Genomic DNA, 8394 nt, shown 5'->3' with positions numbered 1-8394 from the left:
ACCTGTGTTAAATATATGTGACACTTTCAGAATTGTGTGCTGGACACGTGGTAAGGAGTGTAAAAATATTGTCTATTGTTTCATTGTCAGTACCATTATTATTGCAATTATCACCCTCTGAATCTAGTTCAGTGATTGCACATACTACATACCCAATAAATATTTGTTGAATGAATACAAAATGAATGAACAGTCCCTTGGAAAAATAGTTTTTTAATAATGGTTGAAAATCAAAGTGATGGCTACATGTTTGGTAATGGTAAGGTTTTTACAGAGGAAATGGGAAAGCCCTGTAAACTCTGACATCCTGTTAATATTACGTCGTTATTGTGAACTGTCAGTCCAGATTTTTCACTGTGATTCTTTTTATGGTGAAACTCTCGGAAATTATAGGGTCTATGGAAAATGTGATTGTGGGATACGTATTTATCATTAGTCTGTCCTTTGCCAATTTCTAAGCCTGAATGAGTTTTTGTTTGAGCCAAACAGTTAAAAATCATTATACTTCTTAAGTTTTCCAAGTGACCAAAATGCCTCTAATTAGGAAAGCAATATTGCTTATTCACTCCCTATACGTATTGCTCATTATATGCATGTATCACTGCATATATGCATGTATTCAAATCTTTGCTGGGCATGAGTTGCAGGGGTCACTGTGCCCTATCCTGAGTCCTTGTTCAGCTGAGCCAAGGCCCCTTCCCTTGCAGCCTGGGTAGAGGTTGCAAGGGAAGGAGCAGGCAAGTTAGAGAATTACTGAGCTGCCTTCTTACTTTATAAAGTCTTCAAAACTACAGATGTTCCCCAGCTACTCCCACTGAAGCCCACTTAAATGTGTGGGCGTAACTAAGTCTTGGATCATTCCAGTCTACCAGCACCGGCAAGCCCATGACCTGGAGACTCTAGAGGCCTACCAGGCAGTTGGGGACAGCAAATCACACAGACAGAGTCTGGGGTTATGTAAAGAGACTCATGTTTTCACCCTACTGCTTTCCATATCAAGGTCACCGCAAATGGGATCTCGCCTTCACTCTTGTAGACCCAACAACTGAATTTTTCCAAGGTACCCAGAACCAAATATGCAATTGGTGCTCAATAAATATTAAGAATTAATATTCCAGGGCACCTGGGTGGCTAGTCGGTTAAGTGTCTGACTTCAGCTCAGGTCATGATCTCACGGTTAGTGGGTTCAAGCCCCGCATCAGGCTCTGCACTGACAGCGCAAAGCCTGGAGTCTGCTTCGGATTCTGTGTCTCTCTCTCTCTCTCTGCCCTTCCCCCACTTGCACTCTGTGTCTCTCTGTCTCATGAAAATAAATAAATGTTTTAAAAAATTTTTAAAAAGAAGAATTAATATTCCTACTGTTTCTCACCTGTAGCCCTGTTGCCAAGTTGTGAGAGTTCTTTCACTCTAGCTACCTGTATCCTGAAATTCCCATTTCATGCACCTCACCCTCATGCTGGAGGCAAAGAGCAAAGGAACTGTTAACATTTGGAAAGAAAGGATAAGTAAGATTTCTAAGTTATTTTGTGCTTCAGAATTCATTCTCTTGGCCCAAATAGCAAGGAATGTTTGCGGTGTAAACACATGTACAGTAGCATCTCTTACATGAATGGGAGAAAATGCCTTTTGGCTTTGGAGGTTCCTGCCTAGAATTGGAAGGAAGGTCCATACTGGTTTGTGGAACATACATAGAAAGTCTAAGGCTTATTTGAAATACATTTTTTTTTAAATTTCAACCTTTTCAAAAGGTTGCCCCTTCTGAAAAGACAGTCTTCAATGAGCTACACATGGTCAGACAGTGTGGGACTAGTGGCACTTTTGCTGAAGATTATAGGAACTCCTTTCCATACATGGGCTTATCAAATCCTCACAAAATCCATGCAAACTATGTGTCATAATCCCCACCGTACAGTGGGGAGAACTGAGTTACATAATTTGCTTAGATTCTGCAGTTAATGAATTGCAGAGGCATTACGGGAAACAGTTTTCTGCCTCTATTTCCCACATTCCTAACAGCAAGAAGAGGGAGAGAGAGAGAGAGAGAGAGAGAGAGAGAGAGAGAGCGAGAGAGCGCAAAGGAGGAAACAGGAAAGAAGGAGCTTGGCTAAGCCAAGGGGGAGGGGGAAACCTAGGCAGAAGAAAACTGACACTTGAGGGGCAGGCAAAAATATACTTCAGAGCAAAGCAAACCCACTAGGTTTTCTGCTCTTTATAATTTAATTTGTAGTAGAATCATGTGGAAAATGTTAGTGGTTGACTCAGTGGGACTGCCAGCAAAGCATACATTTTGAAAGTTGAGTGGAGCGCCCACATTTGCTTGGTCTTGGAATGAGCACTGGGCAAAGATCAAAGCAAGACAAGACGTTCAGGAAACACGTTTCTTTAACTGCCTGCAGGAGGAAACTTTTCACAACTGGAAAATGTTCGCCATTACTGCCAATCTTGGAGCATGGAGGCTTTACCTCATTAATCATAACTGTCAGGTTCCTCTCTGTAAACAGCAAACTGTTGACACACAAAATATCTTCTGTTTGTGTGTGTGTGTGTGTGTGTGTGTGTGTGTGTGACGAATAGCAAAAAAGGGAAATGGTGCAATGTATAAGCCTTCTGAGAAAATGCTTCCTAGAGTCAAAACAAGATGCTCTGTGCCTTTACCAAATACATGGCAATGCGAAATTCTGAAGTTATCAGAAAGCCTCAAGAGAAAAGTTTTACATTTAGATATAGTGTATCTACTTAAAGCTCCTGTGAAGAAAAATTCAGAGATGCAATGATGATGCTTGAGATCATTAATAAAGGGAAGATAGATATCTAAGCTTTAGTGCAATCACAGTTGTTTTTGTGTACTAGTCTATTATGTGAGGCATTCCTGTGGTTGAGCATAAATCTCCACCTTTGCTGGTGTGTAATTCCAGCCCATCAAGTAGGTTAGACAGGGCTTGGACTGGCGGGCCAGAGATGGGGCTTTGAGTCACAGGGGTCAGCTGGGGTCCATATATTTCCTGATGTAGCCAGGGGAGCAGCTGAATTCCATTCCTACATATCCAACCACCTTGGTGGGGGCAGGGAAGATCAAGAATCTGACACAGTCAGTGCTGTCAAATCCAAAGTTTGAGGAAGAGAAGAAATGGAGCCAAAGAGTTATAGAATTGAGAAGATTGAGAAGGATGACATTCTTCTTGGACAAAAGCAACAATGGGACATGTAGAAGATTGAGGCCAGTTCCTGCCACCTTCACCACTACCACATTAGATCAAACCTCCATCATCTCTCATCAGCATGACCTCATAGCCACCTAACCAAGTGGCCCTCCTGCTTCCATTCTTGCTTCCCTACAGACAATCTTTCCCAGAGTGTCTTTTTTGGGTAAATCAGATCATATCACTCCTCTCTTTAGACCTTCAGTGAGTTGCAATTTAAATGGAAATTGGATCATTGAAATTTGGGTAAAATCCAAATATTATTCATTAACACTCATTTATATTAGTTACATATGCATATATATGTTATCCAAATATATCATCTCCTTAGATCTCCTGTGCATTAAAATCATAACAATATCCAAATTTATTATGATGGCCATCTGGTTTCTATATTACCTTGCTCATTTCTTCTCTCTAATTTCAAATTCTTTAATCCTTTCTTTGATTTACTCTGCTATAGCCCCATTGTCCCCCCCCCCCCCTTCTCAAACATATAAAATTGTCTCTGCTTGAAGGACTTTGTACTTACTGTTCTTTTACCAGGAACATTCTTTCCTGTAATATGTACATTCTTGGCCTTCTACTCAAGATTTAAGACTCTGTTCTAATATCTCTTACTTCCTCAGAGAGATCTTCCTTAAGTATCTTAACTAAAATAGTACATATCACTGCCTGACATTCTATTATATATATATTTAGTTTATTCCTCATAACTTACCCCCCTAAAGGAGTCCTAATGACTCATTCAGTTTGCATATTTCAATATCAGATCAAGGAAAGCATGGATTTTGTCTGATTGCTGTATCCTGAACAGTGCCTGATACTCAGTAGGCATTCAATGAATGTATTTTGTTCCAATTTTGGCATACATGCTGCTGAAGCAAGCACTCAGTGAATGTATTTTGAATGAATGAACAGATGAGTGAAAGGCATACCTGTAAGGTAAGTGGTGACTGGACAAGAATTCCTCATATCTGGCTTCATCCTGACTGAATAACTTTTCTAGCTGTGAACATTGAGCTCCCATCACCAAATGGTGACCATCACCAAATGGTGAACACCATGAACTGTCCTGGCTAGTTCAGTACCTATAAATGTGTGTTATCAAATATGATAGTACATGGGAAAGTTCTTGGAAAATAGAATATTTAGCAAGAAGCCAGTTGTCCTTAGGCAAAAAATCACAGAGCAACACATGCACACATAAGAAGATACCTCACCCAACTTAAAATCAAGCAAAGAAATAAGTTCTTTGAGAAAAATTGGGTTTGTATATTTTTAACTAAGGAAATCATATAAGGAAAATGTTCATTTTACAGGCCATTTAGAATAGGAAGGGAGTTAAGAAGAAATTATGTGTCTAGTGTCCTGCCTTCAGAAAGTAGAAGCAACATTAGTGGTTACTATGACGGTAGAGGAGACAGACCGTCTATATTGGAACATTGACCCCATTCTTGTCTGGCTGTGAGACCTTGAGTAAGTCACTTAACCTTTTTGTGTCTCAGTCTCCTATCCAAAGAAAATAGAACATCTGCCTGAAACATAGCACTGGGAGGATTGTATAAGATAATGTACTGAAAACATTTTGTTTAATATTTAATAAATATTAAATATTTATCATTTAATGATGTCAGCTGTTTAATAAATATTGGCTATTATCTTCATTTTACCAACAACAGGATGGAATTTCAGAACATTTAAGGGATATGCTTAAAGTTGCACAGCTAATACATGGTGGGGCAAGATCTAGAATCCAGAATCTCTCCTTCCTGAAGCACACTGGGGAGATTTAAGCATTTTTAAAAGGTCTATGCAACTGAGCATATTTAATAGCTAACAAAGACATTTACTACAAAGTAATGTATTACTAGAATATCACTTTCACCTAAAGAAAAATGTTGTTAAAGAAAATGAAGATATGGTTTTTAAAATACTGAGAGAATAAGTACACCAAAATGCAAATAGTGCACATATGCTGGGGGGAGTTTGAGAATATGAATGATTTGGCCCTCTTTGTGTTTTGCTGTTTGCATGTTATTAGAATATAATAGCTATGACTTGTATAGTTGGAAAAATGTTACTTAAAAACAGAATAACAATAATGACAGCAACAATGAAACCCCTGTATCTCTTGAATGTGTAATCATACCAAATCCTTATTTTATTTGTACTGCTTTCCATTTCCCAGACAATTCTAGTTTGGACTCTTGCTAAGCTCCCATAGAAGCTGGTACATATACCAATCTTATATGCTGCCATGTTCGGATTCTTTATTTAGGTGTCCTTTTCCTCACGTGCCAAATTCCATTTTCTATCCTGAGTACCTCATCTAGTGGCCCTTTCAAAATGTTGGATGAATGACATATCCATCAGGATCCTTACTCTGGAGATAGTATTCCTAAAGACAACCCCAATGCCAAAATCTTGAAGATGATTTGCATAATCTCATTCTTGGTATTAGTGAGTTATCATTATGCATTTGCATATTCTAACTAAGACTTAGGTCTCCAGTTGTTTTTCCTTTTATATGAAAACACTGATTAGCCACCGGTAGCATTTATTATCTCGTAAGCGATTCTTGCTCCTTATCAAGAAGATTTTAATAATCATCCTCTGAAAAATGTCCGAAGGAAATTTGAGCATATTACCCTTTCGGGTGATTTCATATTGTTAGTGGTTTTCATGAGCATTTTTATTACCTGCTAAAATAGTTTACAGTCTAAGTTTCGAGGCTGCTCTCAGAAAGCTTTGAGCCTATTTCCCTAGCAGAGTTATAAACAAGTTTAAAAGGCGACGGAAAGTATGTAAAGTATGGGACAGCCTCCCCGTGCTGCCTTCCACAACGCACCTCCACCAGCGGGTTTCTGCCAGCTTCTGTGAGTGTGGCTTTGGTTGCTGCAGAGGCTCTCATGGCCTGGTGTCCTTTATCAACAGACTCTGGATAGATACCTACGGAATGTTTCAAAGTAGGTATGTGGAAATTTTCACATGGTCTGATTGGGAGAGTGGTGAGGAGTGGCATTTAACAATGCATCGCACAGAGACAGTATCAGTAAGGAATTCTGTAAACATGGGAGCCACTCAGCTTCTGACCGACGACAGTCAGACATCTGAGCTGCTAGAGGATGTAGGTTGACTGGCCTATAAGGACAACATTTGCAGTGGATACCTGGTGGCCCCAGTGAACCCCTACCCTCCACCCACACTCTTATTTGATCTATGTTCCGCTAGATAATCATCAGTTTGAAAAGTGAGAATATAAGTGGAGAATATAAGACATCACCCAGTTCTCACCTGGAGAACATAACCTAGGCTTTCTGGGCCTCCTTTAGAAAACCAAAGATAATAATAATACCAGTAATAATAGTAAGTAACATTTATTGAGGATTCACTCTGTGTCCAGTACTGTTTGAAGCACTGGCATAGGTTAATTCTTTTTCTCTAACACTTTCCTTACAGAGTTTGTTGCTAGAATTAAGAGAAGTAACTCAGGCCCTGACTGATAATATTGAGTTCTCAGAAAAAGTTAGCTGTTTTTTTGTTGTTGTTTTTGTTATAAGTAACTACCAATTATAACAATAACAAGAAATTCCTCCTACTCCAAATAAAACTCCACAAGGCTTTTAAGCAGTTTTAGTTAGATTAAGTCCCAAGGCTTTGTAATATCCCAGAATTACCTACAACCTCACTCAGTACCTGACACGTATGAAATGGTTGACATTTATGAAAATAATGAGTATCTTAAGTTGTACGGGTGTTTTGTAAGGTTTCTCATGGAAGAAAGCATGTAGTTTTCTTTAGATTCTCAAAGTATTATTTCATGGTCTAAGAAATAAAGGAGCACTATTTAAAAGATTGTGTCACCTCGAGATTAAGGAGGTCCTAATAAGCATAACAAGGAAGTAGGGAGGAAAGGTCTAAGTGGGGCTGGCTCCCCACTGTAAGAGGATTTGGAAAACCCTTGTGATGCTAGCCTCTGGGTTGGTAACAAGGACAGATCACTCCCCCCCCCCCCCCCAACCTGGAAATTCTCATTTGCCCTCTAGGGTCATTTACATAAGACTCTGTGGGATTACTGGCTGTACATCTAGCCTTGAATGGATGATTCAATGTCAGATAATTTCGTTCTGGTTTTGCAGGAATCATAGAATGTTCACACTGGAAAGAAGCTCATACATAATCTGTTTCAGGGTTTTCAAATTTGTAGCACATGTGCCACCGCTCTCTGTGCCCATGGAAGGCATTTCTAACTGGGGACAGCACTCTTTACATCTGTGCCTTTTAAATCCTTAGCACAGTACTGTACGCAGCCCTTAGGGACTGATTGAAATCAGCATGCACAGGAGACCAGTTTTCCAGCCATATCACCTGCTTTCTGTTCTCCTATCCCAGACGGGAAAATCGAAGAGATGACATTTAATGTGTCTATGGATTAGTCTTGGATACTTGGAAGTGAGTGATGGGGATGTTTTGAGATATTAAGTGTGGTGATAACAAACTACAATCATTTAAGTGCCAAAAGTCATCTCCTGTTTTTTCCCCCTCATCTTTCATAGAATAAAGAAGAAAACCCTTTTAAACAATCATTTACCCTCTCCCCACACACCAGTACAGAGGCAGCTAAAAGCAGACCCCTGAGTGATGAAAAGAAATTACAAATGATTCTTTTAAGTATTATTCCATGTGTTTTCCTTTTTTATTTTAAACAATGAGGTAGCGATGCAAAGGTTCAGGTCTCAGACCACTCCCTCTCATCGCTCAGCATCCTTGAAAAGAGCAATGTGGAAAGTTCTGTACTTAAATCTAAGAGACCTGGAGCTGTTACAACAAGCTGATGATCAGTCGCTTTCTGGGCCTCAGTTTCCCCTAGAGTAATAGGAGGATATATTGGAAACATCATTGCAATAGGAAACTGGATTATTTGTGCATGAGAGAGAAAAAAAATTGTTCACTGTTGAAAAGTAGATTATGCACATATTTATTTTTCTGTGTGTGTGTGTGTGTGTGTGTGTGTGTGTGTGTGTGTGTGAGAAAGGAAAGCATATTTAAGATGAGAGTGAGGGGCTGGGGAAAGACATGAAATAAAGTGCATTTCCACCTTTTAAAGTCATTGATCAATGACATAGACCTGGCTTCATAATTATTAAACATCATTACAGTTCCTAGAACTTAGAATGGAGCCCTCCCTCTG

The sequence above is a fragment of the Felis catus genome, chromosome D1 (assembly GCF_018350175.1).
Source record: "Felis catus isolate Fca126 chromosome D1, F.catus_Fca126_mat1.0, whole genome shotgun sequence".
Classification (NCBI taxonomy): Eukaryota; Metazoa; Chordata; class Mammalia; order Carnivora; family Felidae; genus Felis; species Felis catus.
The sequence above is the reverse complement of the archived record's forward strand: the minus strand, read 5'-3'. Positions refer to the sequence as shown.